Source organism: Balaenoptera musculus, chromosome 3 (assembly GCF_009873245.2).
Source record: "Balaenoptera musculus isolate JJ_BM4_2016_0621 chromosome 3, mBalMus1.pri.v3, whole genome shotgun sequence".
NCBI lineage: Eukaryota > Metazoa > Chordata > Mammalia > Artiodactyla > Balaenopteridae > Balaenoptera > Balaenoptera musculus.
Genome location: NC_045787.1, coordinates 125,725,367 through 125,739,152, shown reverse-complemented (window position 1 = coordinate 125,739,152; position 13,786 = coordinate 125,725,367). Strand labels below are relative to the sequence as shown.

General features: G+C 54.0%; 1 protein-coding gene across 4 annotated transcripts in view; it reads right to left on the bottom strand.

Annotated features, from left to right (window-relative positions):
- NDST1 (N-deacetylase and N-sulfotransferase 1) overlaps positions 1 to 13,533 on the bottom strand; it is an 80,117-nt gene extending 66,584 nt beyond the window's left edge. The window contains exons 1-2 of one of the 4 annotated variants that reach the window (XM_036845382.1): positions 7,144 to 7,279; positions 6,778 to 6,835 (exon numbers count right to left, since the gene is read on the bottom strand). The gene's annotated coding sequence lies outside the window, so the exon portion shown is untranslated. Of the gene's footprint in view, positions 1 to 6,777; positions 6,836 to 7,143; positions 7,280 to 7,588; positions 7,765 to 13,399 lie in introns of those variants that run through there. The other 3 variants (XM_036845385.1, XM_036845380.1, XM_036845381.1) reach the window with 3 other exon arrangements.
- Between the last annotated feature and the right edge of the window lie 253 nt (positions 13,534 to 13,786).

The following is a 13,786-nucleotide window of genomic DNA, read 5'->3' as shown; positions in this document are numbered from 1 at the left end:
TCCACAAATGTGAGCAGCAATTATATGATCACCATTATTAAATTACTGAGATGCTTAAAACCACTGGACTGGTGACCCCTTGGCCCTCTTGGACCACATCTGGTCACTGTAATCACACATGCATGCACATACCCCCGGCCCCAGCACACACCCTTCTCTGAAGCAGGACCCACTCTCTAACCCCAGCCCTGGCCCCAGCCCTAGAACACAGCCAGCTTGTTCCCGGCACTCATCCTTCCCACCCACAAAGCCTCCCACCTTCGAGTCCCCCAATCCCACCTTCTTTAAGTGGCCCCAGCACTGTCTCCTGTAATCATGTTGTGGCACTGTGGCACAAGATTGTTTCCTGGGCAGGAGAAGCTGTTATAAGACGGTGGCTCTTTGAAGACAGGGTAGAGAGAAACTGGGCTTTCCTCTGGGTCCCCAACCTTTGCTGGTGTCTGAATACGTTAAGAGCCCAAAGAAAGAAGCATCATTTTTTTTTTTTTTTTTTTTTACCTAACCAAGTGTTTGTGGATGTTTAGCATGCACTGGAATCACCTGAAGAACTTAAACAGCTTGCTGGGTCCCCCTCCTCACCCCCGCCACCCTGCCCAGTTTCTGATTCGGTAGGTCTGGGGTGGGGCGAGATAATCTGCGTTTCTAATAAGTTCCCAGGTAATGCCGATGTTACTAGTCCAGAGACCAACCTTGAGAACCACTGACTTATAACCTGCAGGTGGATCAGGCAGCGCTTCTGTGAACAGGTGATGCTAACAGTCCTGTAAACGCACAAGCAGGAGCCGCCCGGTGTGAGGAGAGGAGGAAGGGGACCTGGGCAGAGGGTGCAGCCTGAGTGAAGGCCCTGCGATGATGACATTCATTTCTCCTCACCTGGCCTCTGCCTGGGCACGTAGCATTAACCAGCGGCGGCTGCACAATAACCACAGCAAACCTCCACCGAGTGACAGCCCGGACCTGCCCGGACAGGCCGAGCCTGGGCCAGCCCGCAGGTGAGGAGAATCCAAGCTACGCCTCGTGGACCAGACCTCGGCTCCCCACCACTTCTCAGCCACGTGAGCACCAGGATTCCGCTCCACACCTCCAGACACAATCCCTTCCATCCTGGCCAGCTCTGGTTCCTCACTCCCAGTGCCTCACACGACAAGTCAGTTTCATCCGACCAGAGCAGCCCCTCGAAATCACCAGACCCCGATGGCAGTCCCCCGAGTCTGAACCTCTGCAGGCCGAGCCGTCCACCTTGCCAGGACTTAGTCACCGTATCTGCTAAAAGGGGGTGGTAACACTGCCCGTCTCCTACTGCTGTTGGGAGGATTAAAATAAGCTTCTTAGTCATTAACTACATCATCAACTACAACAATAACCACAACTAACATGGACTGGGCTTGTAGTTAAGCACCTTCCCTGCATTTTCTTTCTAAATGCTGTGAGACGGGGACAATTATTATCCCCCTTGTACAGATGAAGAAACTAAAAACAGCTTGCCCAAGGTCCCATAAGTACGAAGTGGCCCGTCAGAGATTTGAACCCAGATCATCCTGCTCCAGAGCCTAGTTCCCAGCCTCTCCTCTATCTGTGTCCTAGCCACCCACCTCGAGTGAGATCTAGCCCAGGTCACCTCTCCCTGCCACCATCCTCTCCCCCTTCCTGGGGCACAGGGAGGCTGAGCAGGAGGCCTGTGGAGGCTGCAGCCTCCACAGTGTCCACAGTCTAGGGTATGGGTCCCTGGTCTTGGGGGCAGTCACAAGGCCTGCCAGCCAGGCCAACTTATCTGGCACAAGTTTTAGATACCACTCCACGTGGCCACCAGGGAGGAGGCTGGGACTACAGAACTTGAGCACCTTAACCTTGATGAAAGAAGAGAAGAGGAAAAACAGGTGTAACCGAGAGAGGAAATCCTGCCAGGCTTCCAGGATAAGACGGGCAGGTCCCACACCCTAGGCAAATTGCCCTTTCTCTCCAGGCCTCAGTTTCCTCATCCATACATGCCTCAAGTCATTAGACAGAAAGTTGAGAAACTCAAACTCCAGAGATTCTTCCCTCTATCTCTAAAAGGATAGATCATCTCCTAGGTATAAACAGTAATTATGATAACCATTGTTGGCTTTGAACAGCTCCCACTTACTGGGTTCTTACAATGGGTCAGTAACTGATCTGCTCAATCTCCCTAGCAAAACAGGACTGTTACTATCCTCATTTTGCAGCTGAGGAAAACGATGCCCAGAGGGATTTAGGTACTTTGATCAGGATCCCACAGCTAATGGTGGCAGAGCTGGGATGTGAAGCCAGGACTTCTGACTCCGCTCTGCAATGCTGCCCACACCCAGTGGGGCAGGAATGGGCTGCCCACAGCCACTGCCTCCAGAGCACAGAGCCTGGAGGAGATGAGACATGTCCTGAAGGAACCGGAATTCAAAGCCAGGTGTGTGAGGGCCCTGTAGAGGCCCAGATAACAGACTGTGCACATGGAAAGCAGGGAGCAGGCAGTGCGAGCTCTGCGGAATTAGGAAGAGGTCACGCTGGAGCTGGGCACTGGCTGGGGGGGATTTGGGGGTGGGTGAGCGGAAGTGACTGGGGTGCAGCACCCTCACTGTGAGCAGAAATGTGGAGGCAGGAATGGATAGGGCGCACACAGGGAGGGAAAAGTGGCAGGTTCTCTTTGAGGGTTGAGGGAGACTGGGAGGTGAGGCACTGTGGTCACATAGCAGGCCACCTACCACGCCTTGTCCGCAAATAAATAAATGCTCATTTGCAATGCACATTTTAAAATTAAACTAATCCAATCTGTATCAACAAATAAAACAGGTAGGAATAAAAAGGGCCAGGAGGCAACTTGACACAAACCCTTCTTCATCTAGATAAGAGCTTCAGGCCCCTCTGTAACTCCTTTGGTGACAGACTGGCTTTAGCCCTGAGGCCACACAGTCCAACACATCCACATCCACCCCTGCCTCTAAGTTCCCAACCTCCAAGCTGAAGCTGATGGACAGAGCTTTGTGCCAGCCCCACAGGCAGGAGAAAGCACCTTGGCTGTGACCCCTCAGGCCGGGAGCCCCGGCTTTACCTTCTAATGAGGGGAAGGAGAGGGACAGCCCTGCCCCCCAGCCCACGCACCCCACCCCTCCCACTCCTCACTTTCAAATCCATCAGCCCTTTCCTCCAGCCCCTACTGATTCAGCCTGACTTGTGATTCAGCCTTGCTTCCTCACATTTGAGGAACGAGAGACTGAACCCATTTCACAGACTGGGAAACGAAAGCAGAAGGTTCCAGTCCTCTGTGAAACCACAGTCCCTGGCAACCCAGACTTTGGTGGCTGATCCAGAAATTCTGAGGGGCCCCTCAAAGATCAGCTGGGCTGAGTGTTTTCCATGGGGCAAGGGCTCTCCCAGGCAGAGCGCTGCAGGGGAACTTCCGGAAGGGGCAGCTATGAAAAGCTATGAGAAAAACGTAGTAGAAGTGGGCCGAGCACCACCCCAAGATTCTCGGGTGAAAAGGGAACTGAGAGAGGTCACCCAGGCCTGACCCTCCCGATACACGCCTCCGGCACCCTCTCCAACTCTCTGGCCTCTTTGCATATACTGTCAGCAATGGGGACCTTGCTGCCTCCTCAGGCAGTTAATTCCCGTTAGCTTCATTGTCACCCTTGGTGCTGTCTCTGCCCTTGAGAGCCACACAGGACAAGACTATGCCCTCTGCCAGGAGACAGCCCTGCAGGGAACTGAAAGCAGTGACACTGCCACTTAAGGGTCCTTCCCCAAACCCTACACCACCTGTGATGACCCCATCCCCAAGATACCTACAAAGTCCTGCAGCCTCCCTCTCCTTCCCTCTCAGTCCCATGGCCCGAGTCAGACCTTTGGTCAACTTTCTGCCAGACCACAGTTAGCATCATCTCTGAGCTGGTCTCAACCCTGCCAGTCTTGGCACCATCTTTGGCCAAATGACCCCTGAGAGGAGCAGCACAACAGGGCAGAAACTGTTCAAGCCTGGGTTCAAACACGGTTCTGTAAGTGGCTCGACCCCTCGGAGCCTCCACTTCCTCATCTGAAAATGGGGTGGGGCTGGGGGTGGCCAGCAGCAGCTACTTCGCAGGGGTACTGCGAGATTTCAACGGAGCGTCTGTAAGGAGCCTGGCACAGGGCACAGTAACAGGCCTCGACTCAGCGAGCTGCTTACAACCCTCTGTCCTCTCCACCAGCCACAGAATGAAATGCAAACCCCCGAGGAGAACACTGCAAGCTCCCCACGACCCCATCTTGCCTCCCACAGTCCCCTTTCCCACTGCCTGCACCCTCACAAACACTTCCTCCCCCAGGAAGCCCTGTCGACATTAACAACCAGAAGAGCTTTTCCCCTCCACTGACCTTCCAAAGCCCATCTATCACTGATCCCATCCTGCCTCTTCGCCATCACTTGATCCTTGCCTTCCCTCCCCTGTCAGATTAGCGGCCTCTCCAGCCAGAAAGCAGGAGCATCTCACCTCATTTCATTTCCCAGTCACCCCCGTCCACAGACATTTTCCATACAGATTTAACAAATTACCCTAACGTTCCAGTTCAAGTAAAGAATGTCCAAGTCCTCCAAACAGTCCAGATATTTCAAGCCATACCCAAAACCAAATTCCAAGCCAGCAGAAGTCTGCCCAGTCTCTAGGGACTCGCAGGCCTGGCTTTGACCCCAAAGTACAGAAACACGGGTCAAGCAGGCCCAAAGCCCAGGGCAGAGAAAGCTCTGGGCTGCTAAGACTAGAGTCCATTTCTAAGTCTCTCACGTGCAGGGTCTCTCAGTTGGCCCCTAGGTCAACCCCAGCCTATGATTTCATACTCTTAACCACATCCTCAACTTGTGATTGTAAAACTGTTCTTTGTATACCCCTTGTGATAGGAGACTCATTATCCGTCTTTTCATTCTTGCTGGTTCCTCCTCCCTTCACCTGTTGATTCTCTTGCTCTGATCTCAAGGAGAGTCTGACCACATGCCTAGGGTCATCCCCATCCCTCAGGAATCTTTTCAGCCCCTCTACTCAATCCCCCACATTTCTGAGCCCCCTTAAAGTCTAGCTAAGTAGTGGAATTTCCACTCTTGTTCCTACCAGCTGGCAGTGAACTGTCAGCCCAGGAGGACCTCCTATTCTCAGGACCCAGGAAAAGCCTACGGACACTGCAAATTCCAGAAGCAGTGCTGGCACAGCCCTCGGAGAAGTTAGAATAGTAATGCACAAACTTTCCTCTCCCCGGGACTTTTTTAAGCTATCTGCTCCCACTCCATTGTTTTCAGATGTCATTCACTAACTAGCAATTTGTTTTCCATTTTTTTAGAAATTACTCAAGGCTCCCACTCAGAGCCTGACCCATAGTCATGGGATGGTACCCTACCAAAAGGCTAGGCCAGCACAGGGCACTAAGGTGACTGAAAGTCTGGACCACCCCACATTCACTCCTGGGCTATTTACATGGAAAATGCATGCCCTAGGCTCAGAAACCCATACACGCATGCATTTTCCATAAGGATTCTGCAGTCGAGACATGTGCTCAAAGTCCACCCTTCATTACTGTTCTCAAGGACCCTTGGGGCTGGGGCATTACTTTTGCAATGAGGACCCTGCTGATGAGTCACACAAGAGGACACCTGCAATATAAATCCCATCACCCCAAGGACTCCACTCCTGGCCCTACCTCTGCCCCCTGCTGATCTGAAAGTGACCTGGTCTGGATGGAGTAGAAAGGCTCTTCGGTCCCCTGGGTGCTGGGGAGAGGCCTGTTGACAAAGCCACCAGCTGTCCCCAGCCAGAGCCAGGGAGTGCTCCTCCCTGCACCACCCATACTACGAAAGCGTTCCTGCCACGGACCCAGCCAGCAACAGAACTTGGACCCTTAACGGAGCTCCAGGCCCAGGCTCCAGCTGCCCACAATAACAAGAGCCAGGGCACAAGACCTCAGCCCACACCAGTACCAGACAGAAGGAGCAACACCTGGGGGTAAGGGTAAAGGGAAGAGCGGCCTGTGTCCTCATGATTTCAATGGAAAATGAGCTCGGTCACAGCAGGATCTTATAAAGCCTTGTAGTTGAGACTCAGGCTGGGGGAGGGGAGTCAAATCCAAGTTCCACCACATCACAGCCGTGCGACCTTTACGATTCTGTGCCTCAGTTTGCCCCGCTGTAAAATGCTGCTAATAGTAACATGGGAGAATTAAATGAGATAATGTATCTAAAGCAATTAGCCCAGGGCCTGACATATAGTACACATGCAACAAATACTTGTTGAACATAAACATGCCACCGTTTACTAAGGTACCACAGGTTCTCATTTCATCCTTATTCTGGCAGATTCTATACTTTGCCCATTTTACAGGTGAGGAAACTGAGGCTAGGGGAAGGTAAGGAACCAGCCCAAGGCTACAGAGCTGGGAAGTGACAGACACCCAGGTCAGTCTGAACCTCAAACCAGGGACAATAGTGCCCCAGGCCATTCCAAATGCTCTGGGGCAGGGGGTGGAGGGGCGGTTTTACAGCACCCGGGTGTGATGGTGGGATTCTGTATCCTCTGGGCCTGGCATGGCTCCTAGCTGACCCGCTTGCTTAAATCTGGGAAAGAGCCAATTTCCCAGTCTGTCCCAGAGCCCACGCGTTCGCGTACGCCCCCTCCTACCCCGTCCCAGGGTGTTAAAGGGCAGCGTTCAAAGCGAGGGTATCGTTGCTCCCGAGAACCTGAGGGAGGAGGGGAGTTAGAGACCGGGCCGATCACAGCCCAGAGAAAACCGGTCCGGCTGCCTTACCCTTTCCGAAGCGGGGACCTGGCCTCTAACCCCGTCCCTCGCCAGACAAAAGTTTCCCCTGTTCGGGAGTAGAGGAGGGGGAAGGGGCATTCCTCGTGAGTGACATTATCCGTGACCTACAGCTGCCGCGCTGCCCTCACCGGCACCCCGGCCTGCCCCCGGCCCCCGCCCGGTCCCCCACCCCTTTGTCCTCCCACCCGGGTGCGCGGGGCCCGGCAGACTCTACGAGCCCGCCCGGCGCCCGCCCGCACCAAACTTGCGCCGGCGGCCGCTTGGGCCCCGCGCGGCCTGCACGCCCAGCTCGGCTCGGGCCCCGCAGGCTCGGCGACAGGGGACTGGCCCGCCCCGGCCCTCCCAGCCTCTTACCTGCCACGGCTGGGGCGCCACCCGGGGGAGGGGGCGCTCCCGGCGAGCCGCCGGACGCCTGGGTCCCCTGGGCCGTGTGTGCGCTGCCGGGCAGTGGCCCGGGCCGGACTTAACCCCTTCGCGTCCGCCTCCCGCAGCTCCCACCCCCGCTCCACGCCGCAGCCGCCGCTGCCGCCGCCCGCCCCGCCTCCCGCCCGCTCTCCTCCCCCTCCCCCTCCCCCTCCCTCTCGGTGCCCAGCCCCCAGTCCCGGTCCCCGGCACTGCGCTGAGGCAGCGCGCAGCCTCCCCCCTCATCCCGCGGTGGGAGGTGGGGGTCTCCCTGAAGACTGGAAGTTGGGGCGCGCCGCCTCGCTCCCCGCGGGCCCACGGAGCACAGAGGGGCGAACCCGCGCGCCAAGGGGCCCCCAGCCTGTCTCCCCTTACCCCCTCAGTCCCTGGCGCCTACCTCCCCGAATGTCGGCGGAGGGAGCGGGGTTCGATCCCGTGGTGGAGGGTGGGTGCCGGCCGGAGATCGGCTCCGGAGGCCCGAGCGGCCGGCTGGCGTGCGGCGAGCACCCCGGGGCGGGGGCCGGGGCGGGACCGGGCGCTGCTATCGGGGCTGGATTTCTCGGCTTCCACCCGGATTCTCCCTCGGCTCTCCCGGCCGATTCGGTGCTGCTCGGCGACCACGTGACGCAGGCTGCCTTTGACCCCAGTCTCAGAGCGGGTAGGGGGCGGGGGCCGGAGGGGGTGTCAGATGCGGGACCCACGAGGGCCCGGGGCGGCTGCCGGGAGTCCGGGAGGCGGTGACCCCGGGGAAACAAAGCCCGGGGGAAGCCAACAAGTTATTCGGGGGTCAAAGAGGGAACAGCACTGGGGGTCGGAGAGGCTGCAGAGAGACCGAGAGAGACAAAGACCCGCGCCCGCCGTGCCTCCGAGGGTCCTCGGAGCGCCCTGGCTGGCCCGAGGGGGCCTCCTGGCTCTACCAACACTGGGCTGATGACAACCCTCCAGGGCCTCCTCAGACGGCTCCCCAACAATCAGGTCTCTGCTGGAGTGACCCCTCCTGGGCAGTCCTTCCCAGCCCCACCTACCCCTTTGCCCTTACTCTCGAAAACCCCTTTATTTCCTTTTTCGTGACTATCTGGTTCACTTACTGGTTGCATTGTTTACTAGAATGTCATCTCCCCCAACAAGTTGTTCCCAGCTGAATTCCCAGCGCCTGGCACATAACAGGCAGATAGAGGTGGATGACATTGTGCAAATCTCTTCTCCCACTGCGCCTCAGTTTCCCACCCCTAGTGCAACCATCTCAAGGACCCTGCAAATTAGGCAAGATTACACTGGTCATCCTCATTACACAGATGAGAACAGCGAGGCCCAGAAACACAAAATGATTTCTGGGCGTCTCTGAAGTGGCTGAGAGCCCCAGCCTGCACTCAGATCTGACTGTTCCAGGTGGGGCTCTTTACCATCTATGAGCCTGCCTGTAATGAGGGACTGGGTCATTAGTTGATTGGTTGATTAGTGAGCCATAAGGAGCTTGCTAATGATGTAGATCACCAGGCCACCCTAGAGATCCTGGCTCTGTGGGCCTGGGGTGAGACTAGCAAATTTGGAAAACAATGGATTGGTGGTTTCCTAAGGACCTTCAGAGGCTCAAGATTACCTAATTGTAGGAGCAAAGCTTAAAAAAAATATGAGCAACCAAAGCAGAGCCAAGAGAGGTAGAAAAGCCAAGCTTGACATACAAGAATAGGAACAGAATCATCCCAATTCCCCTAAAGGGTAACCTCCTGTGCTGGGGGGGAGGGGGGGAAGGGGTTTCAGCCAGCCCACTCATGTCTCAGAGGAGGAAAGACGCTGAGGCCTGAGCAAGGTTGATGCTGGGGAATGAGACCAGGCTCTGGACTCCCAGTCATGCCCATGTGACAGCTTTGCATGGAGTGTAGTCAGTAGGACTAAGCCTAAAGGTGGTGATCACAGGCCCAAACTGCAGGCCATGTTCAAAGATAGGCTTGTGACCTCCTAGTGCATACTCCAGCCATGCCACCAATTTAGCCAGGGAAATCAACATCCACCAGCAAATTCTCATTATAATCTATGTTCCTGTGGTCAATGATCTAAAGTTCTTGAATACTGTCTGGGTCTTGGGCAGGTTAAACAAGCCCCTAGAATCTTATGCTAATCTCTGCTTTAGAAGACCATTTTCATCCACATGAGGTCCTGTAGCATCTTCCCTGTGCCAGGCACTGTGTTCTCGGTAACAGAGATACAGGGTTGAAAGAGACATGGGTCTGCACTCTCAAGAAGTGTCGGGGTGTGTTTGGAGGTGATCTGCATGTCCCTCCCTGTGTCCAGAGGCTGGCTGAGCTGAGGGCCTGCTGGGGAGGCCCAGGGCAAGTGCTAAGGCCCACAATAAGAGGGGAGCAGAACAAGGGAACTTTGGGGGGAGGCAGCCTCTGAGCAGGATCTGGAGGGACCGGAGGGGATCAGGGCGGGGATACGGACATTCCCAGTACAAGGAACAACCTGTTACAGGCCACATGGAAAGTGTTCAGGAAAAGCTGAGTGTTGCATGGAGGTGGGTGGGGGGAAGGGTAGAGGAAGCAGGAAGGAAAGAATGAGCAAGAAAACTGGAGAGGTGGGTTAGGAGCAGTTTATGGGTGACCTTCTATGAGGGGCCCAAAGGAAAGGACATTATCCTGAGGGCCAGGTGGAGTGAGAAGGCTATAAGCAGGGGAAGGAGATAATAAGAACGATGCTGTGGGAGGGTAGAGGGGAATGGAGGCCGGTCAGGTCACGGAGCTATTCTTCTGCCCAAGCTGAGCGAGAGCCAGCATCTCACCAATGGAGTTGCAGGTCCCAAGCATTGGCAGGGGGGAGGGGGGACAGCTGTGAGCTGGGGTGACTCCCCATCACTGACAGCTCTTCCTACTCTTTTCAAGTCTTCAGTTACCGTTCACCAAGTTGGGCCCAAGGCCCTCCAGCTCACTGTTACCCAGAAAGCCTGCAAAAAGGCAAGGCCCAGGCTCCACCCTGGGCATTGGCCTCCATGGGTCTAGGTGAAGCTGAGGACTCGCGTTTCTAACCATACCTTGGGAGGTTCTGAGGAAGACTGTCGAGGTGCCCTGCTCCTCCATCCCCTCAGGACCCACCCACACCTCCCAGAGCTTTGGGGACCTTCTTTGTGCTGGTAACTTCCCCTGCCCACACCCCCTCCTCAGTCCAGTGTCCTCCCCACTGGCCACTTGACATGCTCCTTGGCTGCCCCAAGGTCCCCTTTATCCAACTCCGTAAACCAAAGGCTGAACTTCCAAACCTGCATCCACCCAAACCTGCTTCTCTCCCTCCTCCTATGTGTCCAGTTCACATGTCCAGTCCAGAAATCTGTCACCAGCCCCTGTCCCCACATGCCATCCATGAGCCAGGGCCATTGGTTCCGCCTCCAGTTTTCTTCTCTAACCCAACCCCATCCCTTCATCACTACCACCCTAGTCCAAGCCAACATCTTGTCTCTGCCTCGGCCCATGTTAACAGCCCCTTCACTGCTCTCCCTCCCCCCAACTTTGCCTCCTCTAATGCAACCTAATCATGCCCATTTCTTACTTAAAGCCACCAATGCCTTCCCATTGCTCTCAGGATAAATTCCCCACCTTGTTGTCCAGCCTTATCTCTTGTCCTAAGTGGTATGCCTGGCCTTCCCCTTTACCTGACTAATTCCTCGTTCAGAGCGTGGACTACCTGGGTTTGAATGCTGGCTCTGCCACTTACAAGCTGTGTGACCGTGGGCCAGTTTTTATTTTTTTAAAAATAAATTTATTTATTTATCTTTTTTTTTTTTGGCTCGTTGGGTCTTTGTTGCTGCAGGCAGGCTTTCTCTAGTTGTGGCGAGTGGGGACTACTCTTTGTTGCAGTGTGTGGGCCTCTCATTGTGGTGGCTTCCCTTGTTGCGGAGCACGGGCCCTAGGTGTGCGGGCTTCATTAGTTGTGGCACACGGGCTCAGTAGTAGTGGCTTGCAGGCTCTAGAGCGCAGGCTCAATAGTTGTGGCGCACGGGCTTAGTTGCCCCGCGGCATGTGGGATCTTCCTGGACCAGGGCTCGAACCCATGTCCCCTGTATTAGCAGGTGGATTCTTAACCACTTTGCCAGCAGGGAAGTTCCTGTGGGTCAGTTTTTCAAACTTTCTGTGTACATCTCTAAAATGGGATAATAGTCTGTACTGCCTAGGACAATTGTGAGAATTAAATGAGTTAAACATGTAAAGCCCTCAGAGTGGTGTCTGTCACATGATAAGCACTATTAAAATGTTAGCTAAATGGTTAATTTTTATTTTGCGGGTATCAGGTTAAATTTCATTTCCTCCTGGGGCTTTTCCTGTGTCCCTAACCCAGACCACTTCCTGGTCTACATGTCACAATCCCTCTTCATCATTCTTGTAGTTACTTGTCGGCTGCCTCTCTCTAGAGTGTAAGCTGTGTGTGAGCAGGACCACATTTGTCTCGGACACAGCTGAGCTCTGGAACCCCACACAGAGCTAGGCACAGGGCAGGCAACCAGCACATATTTGCTAACTAAACAGATAAAATGAAAGTCAACAGATTCATCACAAAACAAAGAACACTGCCTCCGTACAACATGCCCGTCCATGGTACTTCATTCATTTAGTCATTTGACATTGATTAGTACCTCTCCTATAGTTTTCCTCACACCATCCTGGTGGGGGAGGAAAAGCAGAGGGATACAGAGATGAACATGACAGATGTGGCCCCTGTCCTCAAGGAATGTATGGTCTACTGCAGAGACAAACATGTAAATGCACCAGAAGATATGATGCAATGTAACCATGTTGTTATACTGGCCTGAAACAATTCTGCTTCCCAGGAGGTCTTTGGAACAGGAAAGTGAAAAGTAAATGAAAATAGACACTGTTGCCTACTTTAGCCCCTACCCCCAGGTCTTAGCAGGGTTGTCTATAACAGAGCAGGAAAGGTAGGTCCTGTCCCAAGGGCATTAAGATCACCCCCTCTTTCCCTGCCTGGAGACCTCCTATTCAGCCTTCAAGGCCCCACTTAAGCAGAACCTCCTCTGGGAAGTCTTCCTGTTCCTGCCAGGGATCTCTATGGGACTTGGTCACGGCTCTAGTGATTTTCTGGGACTATGGTGGGATTTGTCACAGAGAATCCAAATTTCATGTCATTTGCTTCTTAAAAAAGTAAAAGGTGATTCAATGAATGTGTAACTACATGTGATTTCACGTTTGGACTTCAGTGGAGGCAGAAAATAGCCTCTGTCAGACCATGTGACCTGATTTGTGGTTTGGAGAACATGGTCACCGTAATTACAGCATTGACCACATGGTGTAACAGTTTCCTCTCTCCTCTCTCCTCTCTCTCTCTCTCTCTCTCACACACACACACACACACACACATGCACACGCAGGCAGTTCTTCAAGGACAGGGACTATTTGCTTCCTGGCAGACCTTGATATCTGTTAATCAAATGAAGGAGAAAAATCTGTGAAATGGGCAGGTTATCCATGCTTCAGATGGACAATGGATATAAACTGTTCTGAAAAGCAACCAAAGAGTGTCTGAGGTGGGGAATGGGAGTAATTAACAGCAAATAATTGCTTACTCTGGTGCATGCTACCTGCTTTCCGCCATTTGTTATTGAGCAGCCCAGAGAGTTGTAGCTCAGAGAGGTGAAGCAACTTTCCCAAGGTCACCCAGACAGCCGTGGCAGAGGAGGTTTCGAATCCAGGCCCCCCTAACTCAAAGGTTAACTTCTTAGTACTATTACCCCACCTCCCAGTGCCCAGGGGCAGTGAGTCTCCAAACTGTGCAGGACCACCTGGGTTCTGTGCCCTATTCCCCCGCTTCCACAGGGTTCGCCCACCCTTCCCTGTTGCACCCCCATTTTCATCTATGCTGCTGCTGTCTGAAGAGCACTTGCAGCTGGTTTCCAAAGCAGTCCCGTCTCTGGGGCCAGGTTTCCTGTTTCAGGCAGAACCCACCCAAGGATGTGTGTCCCGCCTTCCCCAGCCCATTCCTCACTCCCAGGAGCTGCCTGGGCCAAGGACTCAGCTAGCACAATCCCTTGCACGTGCAGCACTCTTCCTGTGTTTTCTAAAGCATTTCCCCATTCTGTAAACCAATTCCTGGGGACTCCACAGCAGTCCCGAGGATTTTTCACAGTGGAGGCTTTTTCACCCCCATTTGATGATGATGAGGCTTTTCCACCCCCAAAGATGAGAAAATGGAGGTTTGGCCAAACCGTGGAAGATCCCCTCAGCTGATCAGAGAGCCGAGCTGCAGCTAAACACCATTTCAGACCACCGGCCGCATTCTTCCAAGTCCCTGGAAGGTTCAACTTGACCAAGAGAACGGAGATGAAGGGTGAAAGATCTTCAGAATCCTCACACAGAGAAGATAATAGCTTCTGCAAACAAATGTAAATCGGTTAATTTCCCTTTTTACTGTGTTCATTGTGATGCACTAATTACAACCTGGCAAAAGAAAAATACAAGCGCGTGTGGTCTCTAAATGACACTACCGCAATAAGCTCCAAGTCCTCTGAGGGCAAGGCAGGGTCTGGGGCTCAGTTCCAGCCTGCTAATCTGGGACCAGAACCCTCCTAATGTGAGGGCAGAAGCTAAGGGCG